The sequence below is a fragment of the Triturus cristatus genome, chromosome 2_1, assembly GCF_964204655.1.
Source record: "Triturus cristatus chromosome 2_1, aTriCri1.1, whole genome shotgun sequence".
NCBI lineage: Eukaryota > Metazoa > Chordata > Amphibia > Caudata > Salamandridae > Triturus > Triturus cristatus.
In genome coordinates, this window is record NC_140581.1 from 1020805834 (window position 1) to 1020822110 (window position 16277).

At 41.8% G+C, this 16277-nt stretch overlaps 1 long non-coding RNA gene across 1 annotated transcript in view; it reads left to right on the forward strand.

The window, feature by feature from the left end:
- The first annotated feature begins 2934 nt into the window (after positions 1–2934).
- Positions 2935–16277, forward strand: part of LOC146866250 (uncharacterized) — a 153370-nt gene continuing 140027 nt past the window's right edge. Inside the window, exon 1 of the long non-coding RNA XR_014976775.1 lies at positions 2935–3260. This is a non-coding gene — a long non-coding RNA (uncharacterized LOC146866250). The remainder of the gene's footprint in view (positions 3261–16277) is intronic.

The window sequence follows — 16277 nt, forward strand, 5'->3', positions numbered from 1 at the left end:
TAAATCTGTAGTGTTGGGAAAGAAAAACGCACTTTCCTGTGAATACATAGATTTGATATGTCCGCTCATCGTCCTTGGCAGATCACCAGTGCCTTGAGTCCACTCTCTACTTAGATAATTGTTAGAAAATATATTGTGTCCACCAATATTCTCCATTTAACCCTATTAAGATTAAATTTTGGTGGAAGAGCAAGGTTTATGTAGAGAAGCAAAGCTGCCTCTACATGTGTCAGAGGCAGGAAGGATGAAATGTTAGTTTGTGGAAAAAATCTGAAAACTCTATTGATTACACAATGCAGTATTAGTTGATGGATACATCATTGTATGTTTGTCTATAATCTTAAATGAAATCTCATCATGTTACCTTTCACTTTAATTTTCATATATGTTCCTCATTCACAACTACCTCATGCATAGGGCTTGGCAAATATATTTGGAGTGTAAATGACATACCAAGAAGATGAGAGGAAAAAGGGGAATCAATTGTTCAGGGAATCAATTAATCAGAATCTGGAACTTTTTATTTCTTATTCCACAGGATGCTCAGTTCCTCCCATTGACCACCCTCTGGTATTTCTGTGAAGTCCACCTACTTGCAATGACATTGACTGACCAGTTCCTTTGCTGTTCCTGAGGTAGCGCAGATGTATAAACTAGACCTATGTCATCAGTTAGAAATGAATGTGAATGGTCATAGTTTGTCTCTGACTAGGCTGCTGCTTCCCTTCCTGTTTCATGAATGTCCCTCTACTCTCTTTTCCTCATTCACTTTGAGGGTCCACTGTTGTACCAGAAGTGGTTCCCAGTTTCTCTGATTCCATGTTTATCAGTATCAAGAGTAGGGTTGGGCAAATAATTCCACTCTTGCGCGGCTCGCCAACTTTAAGGTGGCAAACGCAAGCAAGAAAAATTGCATGCTAGATCTCTCAACGTGGGCGGTCATGGCAGATCAGAACCGCTTGCGTTGAGAAATCTGCCGCTCTCGTTGAAGAAGCTGCCACTCAAGTAGAATATCTACTCGAGCGGCAGAAAGAAGCAACACCCTCTGGCGTGATACATAGTGCCGTTCTAAATGATTTTAAGGTACGGGACAAACTTCTGGCACTAAAACTCAGTGCGAGCAGCGGAACGTACCACATTCTGCTGTTTGCGCAACTAGGCTGAGCACGGCTGAGTTTTGTCAGCACTTCGCTGAGTTTCACAATGCAGAACTCCCTGAACACCACCCAGGCCTAGTCAAGCGTACCCCATTCTGCTGATGACAAATGCGCTATGTATTTATACTCAGAAGTTAATCCCAAACTCTACATGAACTGATGCTCCTATATAGCTAGATATGTATCTATATACTATGAGAGGGTCCTGCACCAAGATTAAAGTGGGAAAGGGGTAGGGAAAGAGAGAAGACACAAAGATTCGGTGTTGTTCAGCGACTGGAGTCCGAATCAGCACTTGTATAAATAATGCATATAATCACTGAATCAGATTTCTGTCTGGGTGCTCTTTAGTTTCAAGAGATGCAAACCATAATTGTCATAAGAATTCAAAGGCTATACACAAAACTTTAATGCCATACAATATGAGAGAGTGTAACTTACCTGCTCCTTCAGGAAGTAGGCACTGCGGAGCACTAGCAGGCACCTGGAGACACCCCTGGATCCTGAAGGAATGAGCTGTGGTGATGCAATCAGACCCCAACCACTTGGCCTCTGCATCCATTATCTTTGTAGATAATGAAAAAGTTAGGGTAATCTGAGGAACGCACTGAGTAGTTAGGGATACTATGTAAAATATGAAGTCAAGGAAGAGAACACAAAATAACAAGCATGAGGGCGCCAAGTAAGCGACCGACTAAAGTATAGCAGGGGCTATGTCAGAACACATTCAGAGGAGCTTACAAGTGAAGACACAGGCTACTGGGCCCCAAATCATGGTGGTTGAGGTTGTTTTTCAGTGGTGTCATAGAGACCATCCTACTATGTCTCTGCAAACTGGGCTAACTACAACCTCTTCCTTGCTTGACTCTCAGTGCAGAGAGGGCAAGCAGTTATGGGCTTCTCAGGGAAATAGTGTGGCGGGCAATAGCTCAGAACTCAACAGCTAAATAGCAGACTAGTATTGTCTACTCCAGTGCTAGTCTTTTAAGTAAATGAAAGTACTTTAATCACACCGTGCTACTAAACACTTCACATTTCCAAAGGTAGTTCAGTTACAACAAGGTTCTATACCCCCTAAGGAATCTAATGAAATGCAGATATACCTATGATGCCAGCTTCCTCTCCCCGCCTCTCTTGTGTGACTAAGGCAACAATTGGACTAAAGGCATAGGCTAGGTGCAGGTACAGATCACTAGTGATTACCCAAAAGATTGGCCTCCGTAGGTCAGCTCAACACTCTTTTGGCCCAACAAGTCTGCACCAGCAAAGTTTAGCATTAGAAGCAACAGTTTTCAGAGGGAAGATGGCGGCCGCCAGCTCAGACGTGTGAACTGGTAGCTCCTGCTCTCCCACACCCGTTAGGCGAAATGGCGATATCTGGTGATTTCTGAAAAGGTTCAGAGTCGGAAGGAATATTACATTTAAAATGCCCTGAATACTTGGAATTCAGTGAGCGTTTTTAGTTTAATGCGGAGTGGAGGAGGGGAGGAGCGGCATGTTTGAACTTTTTACAGCGGCATTGTAACAGTGCTGTAAAACATGAACTGGATATATTGTGTCTGGACTCGGCGCTCCCGTGAGGCGATATCTGGTGATTTCTGAATAGGATTAAAGTCGGAAGGAATATTTAATTTAAATACCCCGAACACTGAATATTTTGAGCGTTTTGAGTTTAACGTGGTGGAGCGGTATGTTTGAACTTTTTTCAGCAGCGCTGAATCAGTTCTGCAAAACACGAACTGGATACATTGTGTCCGGACTTGGAGCTGCTGCGAGAGGACGGGCTTGGACGCCGAGGCAGGCGGCAGTGAATGCGGAGACTCCAGTACGTAAAATGACTGGGGAAACTATTGGTATTATATCGAACATGGTGGGATATTGTATAACGTCGAGAATGCCCCCCAAGGGGGCCAGAGGGAAATCCAGGGTCACTCCTGACTCTGTAGCCGCCGGGAATACTTCTGCAGCTGCTGCGATTGCAGGGGACATTCTTGGCAGCGAAGATAAAAATCTGGAGCCGCTGAGCGCCAAGAAAGTCAACAAAACCAAAAAAGTTAAATATCGGCGAGAGCGGAGTTACGGCCAATTCTACGGGTGCGAAAGGTACGATTCTGCAGTTGCTTGCTTTGGGGAAAGGTGGAAAGAAAGTGGAGATCCAGGGAGCCCAGGACCCCCTTATTGACGCGAGGAGCACTGGGCATGGAGGGGGATGGGCGACCCATCGGAGACTTGGTGGATCTAAGGGATCTCAGGCATTTCTACTACAACCAGCTAAACTTAACATTATCTACAAAGGGAATACTAGATTTTTTTCCTCCGAAATTCTGGCAAATGATTACCTGCAAACCCTCAAGGGAGGTTAAAGAAGGTGTTACATATCATACTGTTTTGTTAGATTTATTAATATATTTGTCTGAGTATGCAGTGCTCTGATCATTTAAGGTGAAGGTCCCCCGGTATACTTTGTGATAGGTATGGGAAGGGTGATTTATTGGTATGTTTTCCTGATTGTTTTATAGGCAATAGATTCCCATTACAGACTTTGTTTTGGTAGGAGCATGTACTGGGGGGGTCACACGGGTGTGGGGGGGCGCTACGGGTGTAGGGAGCATGCCATCGCAAGGACTTTCTGTCCTAAAGCCTCATGGTGGGGGGGCGGTGGGGGTTGCTGGTGGAGGAGTAAAGGGAGGGAGGGAGGGTGTGCGGGGATGGCTGGGGGGTGGTCGGGGTCAAAATATAAGAAAAAGGAAGCTTCTTAGCAGCAAAGAAATGGATACAAAAATAAAAAGATTTGTGTTTAGGTTTTTTGGCCAGTTAATGGTGATAATATGGCAAATGTAGGCCTCCGATTATGCACACTGAATGTGTGCGACTTAAATAATTACAATAAAAGGCAGAGGGTGGCTAGAGAGTTACGGGTGGTTCAACCCGATGTGGTATGTTTGCAGGAAACACATATTTCATGGGCAAAACGGAAGGTTTTAAAAGAATTGGGGTACATGGTATTGGCAGTCTCAAGGCAGTCAAGTATGATAAGAGGAGTGGCGATATTGGCAAGAACTTGTATCCAAACCACTGGGCGTACATTGGCTGATAATTTGGGGCGTTGGGTTATCGGTTAGGGAGGTGATATTTACTCTTTGTACAGTTTATGGGTCTAATTTGGATGAAGCCCTAATATTGGAATATTTGAATGGGGAGCTTGCCACTTGGCCCACCCCTTTATTATTGTGCGGGGATCTCAATATAAACTTAACTAGGGAGGATTTTCAAAATGGAGGGCGGAATTATAAGGGCAAGAAACCCCGGGTTAATAGGGCTCTATTTCAATTGTTAACTGATCATGGGTTATTGGATGTGTGGAGCAGTCTGCATACACAAAACCCTGGTTTTACATTTTACTCGTACCCTCATAGTCAGCATGTTAGGCTTGATTATTGTTTTGCCCCGTCAGCATTGTTTACGGGACTGAAAATTACTATATATCCAAGGGTGACTTCGGATCATGCAGCTCTCTTATTTGAAATCCCGATGATTGTTAGATGTGCAGTCCCTCAAATGTCTACATTTGATAGGAAGTACTTGTTGGATGAAACATTCATTGAGCATATGAGGGTGTGGGTAAAGGAATTCTTTCAAATTAATAGACATTCAGCGTCTTGGGGGTTGTGTGGGATACAATCAAGGCGGGGTTTAGAGGGGAAACGCAGAGTTTGGGGTTTTTAAAATATAAAATGGCAAAACAGGCACTACAGCCTCTCTATGAAGATCTTAAAAATGCACTGCCCTAGCTGTAGGAGATAACACTACTGTGCCTCTGAATAATTTAGCGAGATGTGAGGCCAAGATTAATCTTGAATGGAGCAAGGAGATTGCCAGAAAATATCAAACATTCAAAAAAGAATGCTACGATATGGTGAAACCACGGGGCGGTGTCTAGCTCAGAAATTACGAATTAAAGAGTCAGAACATAGAATTAAGGGGATTCAAAATTCTGCGGGTGTTATTGTATCTGACCCTCAGTAAATTCTTAAAGTATTTCAGGACTTTTATACAGACTTATATACTGAGAGCCAGACGGGAGATTTGTCTCTAACTGAGTGGGAATGCCAGCTGCCCTATGAGGTCGGCTAGATCAAACGGATGTCAAAAGACTTGAGGAACCAATTTCAATGTCGGAATTAGAGCAGGCCATTAGCTTATTGGCAGTAGGGAAAGCTGCAGGACCCAACAAACTTCCCTTGGAAGTATTTAAAACCATTTTTCATGAAATCAAAAACGATATGCTTATAGTGTATCAAACTGCGCAGAAAGGGGGGATTCCATGAACCTGGTCTGAGGCCAATATTTGTGTGTTTAGGAAAAAGGGGAAACCATCGGAACTGCCCGGATCATACCGTCCAATCTCCCTTCTTAATGCTGAAGGTAAAATCTATTCAAAAATCTTAGCCATGCGGTTGGCAAAAATTATATCATCTATAGTGTTGTTAAAACAGCATGGCTTTATACCTGGGAGAGGGACGGTAGATCACGTGCGCAGAGTAATAACCCTCTTTGATATTGCACAGGTTGAATCCCGTGAATTAGGTCTGATTTTACTAGATGCGGAAAAGGCGTTCGACCGGGTTTCGTGGAATTTCCTTTGGCGGGGAATGCAACAAATGGGCTTTGGACAAGGCTATATACGGGCTTTAAAGGCTCTCTATCAGCTCCCGACAGCGAAAATTTGTTCAATGGGACACTATTCTCAGGCCATTTCGATCTCCCGCGGCACACGCCAAGGATGTCCCTGCTCACCACTTTTATTTGCGTTATATATTAATCCTTTTATTCTTATTTTAGAACAAAGCAGAAAGATCCGGCCCTTTATAGTATGACAAGAATGCTATTCTGTATTGGCCTATGCTGACGATATAGCAATCGTCACCTCTAACCCTAATAGAATCATTGGCACAGACGTTTGGGGCAGCTGCTGGGTATAAGCTTAATACTGCAAAACCCAAATATTATGTACAACCCATGTAATGGAGGGAGATGTTAGGTGTGTCAAGGAAGTCATATATCTGGGTATTAAGATCCGCATTTCTGTTCAAGAGATTGTGGAGGTGAATTGGGCAGACGTCATTTCTGGAGTGAAGAGTTCATTTGAAAGGTGGGAGAATCTCCACCTGTCGTTAGTAGGTAGAGCAAATGTGTTGAAAATGAATGTCTTACCTCGGGTTATGTATCTCTTCAGGGGAATACCAATACAAACAAATCTAATATTTACAATCATTGTGCTCCAGATATATGTGGGCCCCGGGGAGACCTCGTAGGGCAGCTCGATATATGACTCTCTCCCGTGAAAGGGGAGGATGGGCTATACCGGACTTTGCTTTTTATTATTATTCATGTATTTTGTGTAATGTGCGATTATTACTTACTGGAGAGGATATTAGTAACTCTGCTGAGGCACCCTCAATTTATCAGATGATTTTAGGTTCAGAAGTAAAGCAAATTTCTTTTTAATAGCGTGGATGGTAGCTATTTGAAAAGAACACGATTTAAGGTATTGAATGCTTTGTGTAAAGTGTGGAATATTGTACGGAAGAGTGGTGAGATACCTATACTCTCTATGTATACTCCTTTTAACGCTGTAGTACTACCCCCGAATTTCAGGGATCAGGTGGCTATAGGCTGGAGAAGGAGGGGGATCATTTGTCTTGGGGACTTATATCAAGACGGTGGGCAAATTTATTCATTTGCTGAATTGGTGGATAAATTTAATCTACCCTCTACGTACTTTTTCAAGTATTTGCAAATTAGAGACTTCCTGGTAAAACACTCTATTTGTAGTAGGAAGGTTAAAATTGTAGAACTCATTAGGCGACGTGAGAAGATTGGGGCAATCTATAAAGTATTGTTAGAGGGTAGACTCGACAACTTAGAAAAATATATCTTGAAATGGAGAGAGTGGTTGGGGAATCCTGGAATTTCATTGGAAGAATCCATCGATTTGACAAGAAGGATTATATGTGCAGCCAATCTTAAAAGTCAACATTATAAAACGATATTTAATTTATACCATACCCTTCTAAAAATGAGGAAGTGGGGAGGTCAGCATGATGGGAGATGTTTTCGTTGTGGTAAAGAGGGTGCTGATATTGTCCATGTTTTCTCAGCATGTGAGGTATTGGACCCTCTGAGAGAAGCTGTAGAGAAGTTTCTGACAGAAATATCTAGTGAAGTGATTAAACTCTCTCAATCTATGATGTTGCTTGGTATAGGAGAGGAGGTTGGGGAGCGGCAGCCATTATATAAGTATCGGTATTTGATCTTTATGGCTACGGCTGTTGCTCGATTGGCAATTGCATCTGTGTGATTACAGTAAGAGCCCCCATCTTTTGAGTTGAGGCGGGCTAAGTTTTTTAATGTATATAATTTGGAATATAGCTTATATGCCACAAAAGGATCTAGGAAAAGGAAATTAGGATTATTGATATGGGGGGCGGTGAGGGAGTATATGGCTGGGTAATTTAGGCTATCATGTATAATATAGAGGATATAGTTTGATTAATTGTTAATTTGAGGTTACTGATTCGGACTGTGGCCTACAATTGTAATAATGATTGCTGCTTTATTTTAAGCTTTATAGGCTGTTTTATAATGGTTTTTTTTCCTTGTTTGTCATATTTTGCTGCTATGGAATTCTAATAAAAAAAATTAAAAATAAAATTAAAAAAAGAAGCAACAGTTTTCTTCTCTTCTCAAAAGACGTTTACTGATGTCTAAGGATTAAAATCACAATTTTAAGACATCCAGGGCAGTGTTATACATTGTGACCTGCTTTTCGCCTCTCAGGGGGCACAATGGTATTACAGAGGGGCAGTGGCGGTTGGTGACATTTGAAAGTGGCGAGCGTAAATGTTGGGCATGACGTTTACATAGCGAGCGATGTAAACAAGTTCAATGGACAAACCTGGGGTCCAGGGTGAGTCCCTGACCCGAGAAAGAAATCAAAAAAAGATTGGCAAATCGTGCATTTTAAAGGAAATGAATGGAGCGATAAAGCAAGGCTTATAAAGCAGTGAGAACATATAGTCTTGAAATATTAAACACATTAAAAACTGCCCCATATCTTCTTGTATTAATATGTTCAACAGTTACTGTAATGTGTAAATTGTACAGTATGACAACTTTAGCCCTTTAAAATGTATGCTTGCTCAGTGTCTTGCAATGCATGCAGCATTAACTTTAGAAAAATATGCTCTAACCAGACTTCGAGAAGTACCTACAGCTGCTGGCTGCAGCCAGTCATATAGAAATATGTGCAGACAGGTGTTTAAGTGAGATGGAAAAAGTGGGAGCTCTCTATAAAGGAACATGCCAAATACATTTCTGTGATTCCCATATTGTGCCACCTGACCGGTATTTTGGTTTCTCTCTCCAAAGTAATTGCATCCAGATAAATGACACAACACCTGACATACACCTAAAGCCTGTCAGCACAATTGGCAATGGGTGGTAGCTGTTTAAGATAAATGAGTAACAACAATTTGTTATAAATAAAGTGAAAAAATGTATTGTTAAATTAATTAAAACCAGAACAATATTCCAAAACATCAAATACAGTGTGCCGTCGGAGCACGTGAACATATAAACATGTTAAAATTTGCAAACATTTCTTTTAAAAGGTTATAAGTATCATGGGCAGGTGATACACCACCTTTTTTGTTCAGTACATTAAAATTATTTGATTATTCCTATTTACAATATTATTGCTGAATGACTTTGTGACCAATTTCATTGTGTCATAACTTTCGTATAACAGTTTAAAAATGTTATCGAGTGGCAAATTAGTTGCGGGTCGTTTGAGTCAAGGCTTTTTAATATGGCAGTTCTGCAGGTACAGATGCCATTTTCATTGAACGGTCTCCTCAACAGATGACGGAGGAATGATCCTAAGGCTGGGCAAATACATATTAGATGTATAAAGACCTGGATTGGTGACCCACAGAGGATGCATGCTTTTGAACCCTGGCACTTCCAGCTGGGAAGGTCTGCATTGGAGAGCAGCTTCCCCATATGTAGCTCTAAAAACTTGTTTTTTAGGTAAAGGGAAAAGGCAAGACCCAGATATACCGCAGGCTCAGGTTTGGTGTAGGAATGCAATACCATCCAAGCGTGGGCTCGCCGACTTAACATTGCTTTGTCATCTATTAGCGAGTGCATTTTTACTGCCTTTTTCGTGATAAACTGAAATGAGGCCAGAGGTAATTTCCGCTGCCAGAGGTCAACCGTCCTAGTAATTTGTAGCGAAGCTTCTAAGTATTTTGCGTAGACAGACTAAGGGTCACCTTGCAGGTCGTCCTAAGCGTATTGTTGATCTTAAGCCCACGGTTAAGCCAGATTTTATACCAAGTTTTAATTGCCTCGTACCTTCTGTATAGTTGTTGTTGTGGGCTGACGAGGTGTCTCGTGGCAAAGAGAATACCCTTTTGTACACACGTGTTTGAATGTTATTCAGGATTGCAGTGTTATTTCCATGCTGAACAACACTTCCGTATGCAATAGTTGGGAGCAATTTCGCTTTGATGACTGCTAATAATGGGGAAAACAGTGGGCCTTTTAGGGTTTTTGATAAACTACAAAATGCAAATGTTAGAGCATTGCCCTTTTTTGTATGGCCTCGTTCTGCTTTGAAAAGGAGAGCCTTCGATCCAGATTTATCCCAAGATATTTATAACTGTTCACCACTTCCAACCTCCCGTTATTAATTGTGAACGTTGTTTGATTGTGTAAACTATGAGTTATGACCATGACTTTTGTTTTTGTAGTGTTTATTTCTATCAAGTTTGTTTTAGCGAAGTCAGCTAACTTGTGAATTGCTCTTTGCAAACAAACGCACGTGTGGCTTAGGAGCACGACGTCATCTGCATAGGACAGATGTGTTAGTGGCAGTGTGCCCAGGTGTGGTGGATGCGAGTCTAGCCTTGGTGTTAGGTCGGCCATAAATAGGTTGAACAACTGTGGGGCCAAGACACAACCTTGCTTTAAACCCTCATTGGTGTAAAACTTCCTGGTGAGCCTCTGACCATCAGCGATTTTTACCTGCATCCAGGTATCCATATATAGATCCATCATTGGTTTCAAGATTGATTCTGGTAGACCCTGCAGCTTCAGTTTGCCCCACAAAGTGCGTCTACTAACATGGTCAATTGCAGTCTTGAAATCCACAAATCAAAGATGTAGTTTTTGTCTCTGCCGTAGGCTATTATCAGCAATTACCCCTAACGTTAGGGCATTTGTGATTGTACCTGTGCCCCTTCGAAAACCTGACTGATTAAAGGGGATTTTTTTATTCACGTCGGACCAACTTGTCAAGTCTGCTAAGATCAAGGATGCATAGTATTTGCCCTCAGCGTCTATGAACGTGATCAGACGGTGATTAGCGGGGTCTGTGCAATCACCTCCTTTAAATACTGGATTCATTATTGCACTTCTCCTGCTCTCCAGGATGCGGCTAGTTGTGCCTACCAGTTGAAACAGGCAATACATCTTTGTTGCCCAAAAATTGGGGTCTTAAATTGCTTGGGTTACTCCATTCGGGCATGGGGCCCCATCGACCCTGATTTTTACTATTGCTTTTGAGATTTCTTTTACGGAGTAGAGAGGATATGGCTGTAGTGTTTCGTCATTTTGCTATATGCCGTTTCCTGTTGTTTTAGAGGTTTGGGGGAACTTGTCACTCCTATTACTGTGCTTATTTGGAGTCACCGAAGCAGTTTGCTCTCCCTTTAGAATGGTTGCAATGGAGTTTATCACATCCTCGCTTGTTACTGAAAACGTGGTGATTAGGTGTTGTACCCAAGCAGGCTCTGTGACACAAATCGCGTTTATGGCTTTTGTCGTTCTGGTCAGAGAATTCACTTGGTCCCTGAAGGGTCTGGCGTTCGATTGCTTTGCATTGTATAATAATTTTGTCCAAAAGTTATTGTGTTGTGTTTTTTTGTTTTCCCAAATTTGTTTTTTTTATACTTTTGCTTTAATTGGCGTACTTGCTCCCATGTAGTTGAGGTAGGGCTTTTTTGCTGTGTCAACCTTATAGCCCTTCTTAATTGTTTCCTTAAAGTTTGGGCAGTTTGACTGAGGTGACTGTTGTAATTTATCTAATAATCAATGGGGAGGGAATGAGAAGCTGTGATCCAATGGCTAGCACAAAAAATCAATTTGGGGAAGAATGGATCACTTGTCCTGTGAAATCAGGGTCTTTTGTCGTTATGTGATCCTATAAAAACCCTCATATAGGTACACAGGTCGGGGGCGGTATATCTTGATTCTCCACCTCAGTGTACTGTCACAGCATCATCATAGGGTTTTGTTTTTGTATATATGCTGTCCTCCGCCTGGAGGTAGACCAACTGATTTACCAGTAGTGTCCAGATATCAAAAAAATGGAGGGGCGTGCAAGTGCTCGTATTTGGTGAAGTTTAAAATTTCCCACTTCACTCTGATGCGGTAAAACTTTATTCAAAGGAGGGTGAAGTGGGAAACTAAAAAGAAAAGCGTGGTGCGTGTGTAGACCTAGTTACTAGTCTACCGCACAAAAAGGTCAACATGTTTCAGCCGTCTTTCGTTTTCTTGAGGCTTTCGTCAGGACCGAGTGTGTTTAGGGGCTCATTCTGCCTCCTAATGTGTGTGGTTGATTTGCCACTTCTATGTTAGTTTGCAGTCAGATCTGTCGTATCTGAAACTGAAATCAAAATTGAATTTAGTGTCGCTATGACTGTATCAATATACCCTATGTTTTTAAATTAGCGACTAATTTGTCCAATATTTCGTAAAGGAGCTGTAGCAGTATCCACATATTCTTAATACTTATTAGTGCTGCCATTAGATAAACTCTAAAAGAGTGCAGGTGCACTCATTCTAGTTCGAGCGGAAGCGAGGAGTCAAGTGGTAGAGTTAAGGGAGAAGGTAAGATTGGTAAGTATCTGAAGGAGTTTAGTTGACAACTACATGATTTCTTAAATCGCTCCACAATGTAGTGATCACGGTGTTATGAATGCTCAGCGCCCGTGTTACACCATGATGAAAACAGGGCAAAAAGATATCTACAAATGTGCATTCATCTTAGTACATGAGTCATGGTTATATAGTTATCGATGCTTGCATCGCTAAGTGAGTAAGTTTGGAAGGTTGTTACTGGGTGAGCAACTATCAAAAAAATTGGTTAGGTGCAGTACTGAACAAAACGCTTGTATCATTATTATCATTATTGATGCCTGCTTTGCATAGTAATGAAGTTCGGGAAGTATTTGCACTGTGAGCAATTATCGATAATTACTAAGGTTACTAAACAAAGTTTACCTTTACAGAAACGGGTTCCCTCCTCGATCTCCGGTGCCCCGAGGAAGCCAAAACACGGCATTTCTGAAGGTAATGGCATACAAATACCATTGCGCTATAGCTCTGCACTATCTCCACCTTTCTGTACTAGTTATCTGCGAAAACCGTTGTTACGCAGCCTCATAACTCCATTGAATAGGCAATATAAGCGTTGAATACAGCACTGTACCTAACCATTTTTATCGATAATTGCTCACACTGCAAATACTTCCCGAACTTCATTACTAGGCAAAGCAGGCATAGATAATGATAATAATGATACAAGCGTTTTGTTCAGTACTGCACCTAACCAATTTTTTTGAAAGTTGCTCACCCAGTAACAACCTTCCAAACTTACTCACTAAGCGATGCAAGCATCGATAACGATAACAATGACTCATGTACTAAGATGAATGCACATTTGTAGATATCTTTTAGCCCTGTTTTCATCTTGGTGTAACACGGGCGCTGAGCATTCATAACACCGTGATCACTACATTGTGGAGCGATTTAAGAAATCATGTAGTTGTCAACTGAACTCCTTCAGATACTTACCAATCTTACCTTCTCCTGTAACTCTACCACCTGACTCCTCACTTCTGCTCGAACTAGCATGAGCGCACCTCCACTGTTTTAGAGTTTATCTAATAGCAGCACTAATAATAATTAGGAATATGTGGATACTGCTACAGCTCCTTTACGAAATATTGGACAAATTAGTCACTAATTTAAAAACATAAAGTATATTGATACAGTCATAGCGACACTCAATTAAATTTTGATTTCAGTTTCAGATACGACAGGTCTGACTGCAAACTAACATAGTAGTGGCGAATCAACCACACCTATTAGGAGGCAGAATGAGCCCCTAAACACACTCGGTCCTGACGAAAGCCTCAAGAAAACGAAAGAAGGCTGAAACATGTTGACCTTTTAGTGCGGTAGACTAGTAACTAGGTCTACACACGCACCACGCTTTTCTGTTTAGTTTCCCACTTCACCCTCCTTTGAATAAAGTTTTACCACATCAGAGTGAAGAAGAGAATTTTAAACTTCACCAAACACGAGCACTTGCACACCCCTCCATTTTTTTGATATCTGGACACTACTGGTAAATCAGTTGGTCTACCTCCAGGCGGAGGACAGCATATATACAAAAACAAAACCCTATGATGATGCTGTGACAGTACACTGAGGCGGAGAATCAAGATATACCGCCCCCGACCTGTGTACCTATATGAGGGTTTTTATAGGATCACATAACGACAAAAGACCCTGATTTCACAGGACAAGTGATCCATTCTTCCCCAAATTGATTTTTTGTTGTAATTTATCCTCTTTTTATTTGGCAGTTTTGTTGATGCCCCTGATTGTGATAGACTTGCCAGAAAAGTAGTCCATGTTTCAATTGTCTAGGTTTTTTGTGACTCAAGGGTCGCCATTAGATCCCTTGCCCTCAAAGTTATGTGCGGTAGTGTGTTATTTGTCCATCACAGTCGTTTCAGGTTTATTGTTGATGTAGACCCACTGCCCGGGCCTCAATGTGTCTTCGAAATGCCGTTTTTAGTTCAATGTGCTGACCCGAGTGATAACTCTCGGTGGAGCTTTGGATCAAGAACCTTTCTATTTGCCCTAATAGCGGGTGAGTTACAATTGTATAATCCATGACTGAGCTTGAGTGAGGGTCATGATATGTACATGCCGCGGGTCTATCCTGTTTTGTTTTGCCATTTAGGACTCGCATCCCTAGATGTTCGAGGTATATTACGAGCTGCTTTCCTACATTGTCAGCTCGTTTGGGATGGGAAAAGATTGTGTTTGTACTGCCCAGATTGCATTTGCTGCTGTGATGTTATCGTCTTCTTCTGGAGTATATAATAGATTTGAGTTAAAGTTTCCCGTTAGGATTATTTCTTAGGATGGTTGTTCAAACCGGAATTCTGCAGTGGTGGTGATGTGATTTTTAAATAGTTCTTTTTTTATCTTTTGTTTCGGGTGTGCATAAATATTGAGAAATATGATGGTGCTGACCCATAAATATGTGCCCAGCTCCATTTTTATTATTTGCATAGCAGATGTTGTTGTTGACAGCTGAACAGAAGACATGGTTAGTGCTGTTGAAATGTAGACGGCTAGACTGCCTTTAGGTCTACCGTATTGCTGCGTTCGTATTGTGTTCACTTGGTGGAGGATGCGCCCTGGAACTTCCACTGGGGTTGTCAGCCATGTTTCTTGGAGGGCAATGATTTCATAATTAACTTAGTTCTCAGGAGGCCCTTTTTCCTGAAGGCTTCTATTAGCTCCTGCTATATTCCAGGACAAGATTTTGATTGGTGGGAACTCTGATGTATGTGGCATAGTTATGCGTCATTCTCATTGCCGGTCAAGTCTTTGAAGTCTTTGATATGTTGTTTTTGCAGCTTCTGTTGTTCGAAATTTTTACCATCTGCGCCTTTTGTAAATCGTAGAACCGAGGGAACTATGTTTATGCTTGGGCTGTTGTTTAAGGGTGTGTTTGATGATAGAAGAGGTGACTGGTAACGTTGTTTCGGAGGAGTAGAGAGAGATATACCCCAATCTTCAAACTTTGATGCCTCTTTTAAGATGACTGACACCATTTCTTTTGTCTTCCATTTGCTAGGCTTTTTTTCCCTTTCCTGTGTTATTTGCTAGGCTGGTGAATTCTATTGCCAACAAGTCTGTAGATGTCAGATGTTTTAAAGTTGGTATAACTGCCATGAGCCCCAAGATGTTCCCTCTGTTTAAATAATCTTGTGGTCCTTGTGAGGAGGAGTGTGGTGTAAAAAAGTTCCTGTTGTTTAAGCTTGATTTAAGCTCCTTGTTTTTTTGATACCTGTCTGAAGCTTTGATTTCTGACCAGTTCTTCTTCTTCATTGCAGTTCACATTTTCACCTTGCGTTTTTATGTTGATCAGTATCTGACTCTCTTAGCACTTCCTGATTGCTGGCCTTTCTTTGAGATAACTTCCCTATCTCCTCTTTTGTCCCCAGTGTGGGTTTGTAAGGTAGAACCTAGGTTCCTATAGGAGCAGTCCCTTTCTTGTGTGCTGGTGGTCATACTCCGCTGGTGGCTTGTTGGTCCTTTAGGATTTTTTGTTTTATTTGAATTACCCCCTGGGCATCCCACTCTACACACGCCAGGCTTGGATTCTTCTATGTTTTTCCTATTTGACGGAAGGCCACTGTTCCCGAAGCTCAGGTTTGTCGAGGCTGGGCTGTTTGGTGCTGGCGATGCCCTTTGTGGTAAGTCTAATGACTCAGTTGTCCCCGACTGATCTGTGCAGCGTGCCTTGTCTTCCTCTTTGGGTTCTTGATTCTGCCCTGTGGTTGCTATTAACAGGTCTTTACGTCATTGAAATTCAAAATTGGGTAGTTATCCTTTACCTGTATTTTCAATGCTTTGCTTTTTTTTAGGGCGATTTCTCGCTTTCCTGGCACGTTTCTTTTGCCTTTTCATTAAAAAAGGGGGGGGATTAATTATTTGGCTGGCCTGAGTGGATGGTTGTTGGATCACTTGAGTTTGTGAGGCGACGGTCTGAATGACAGGATGTAATGCAGAAGAATCTGCAGTGGTTTGCTCATCACTTGATTCTACGGCTTTGCTCCTGTTTCCAGTTGCCAAAAGGGTTGTCTGTTGGGTGTTTGGTAGGACAATATTTTGGTAACTTCTTTCCGCACTCGGTGGCTCTTTGCTGATTACTCTGCTTGTTTCTGGAGGACGATTTGCCTGTTT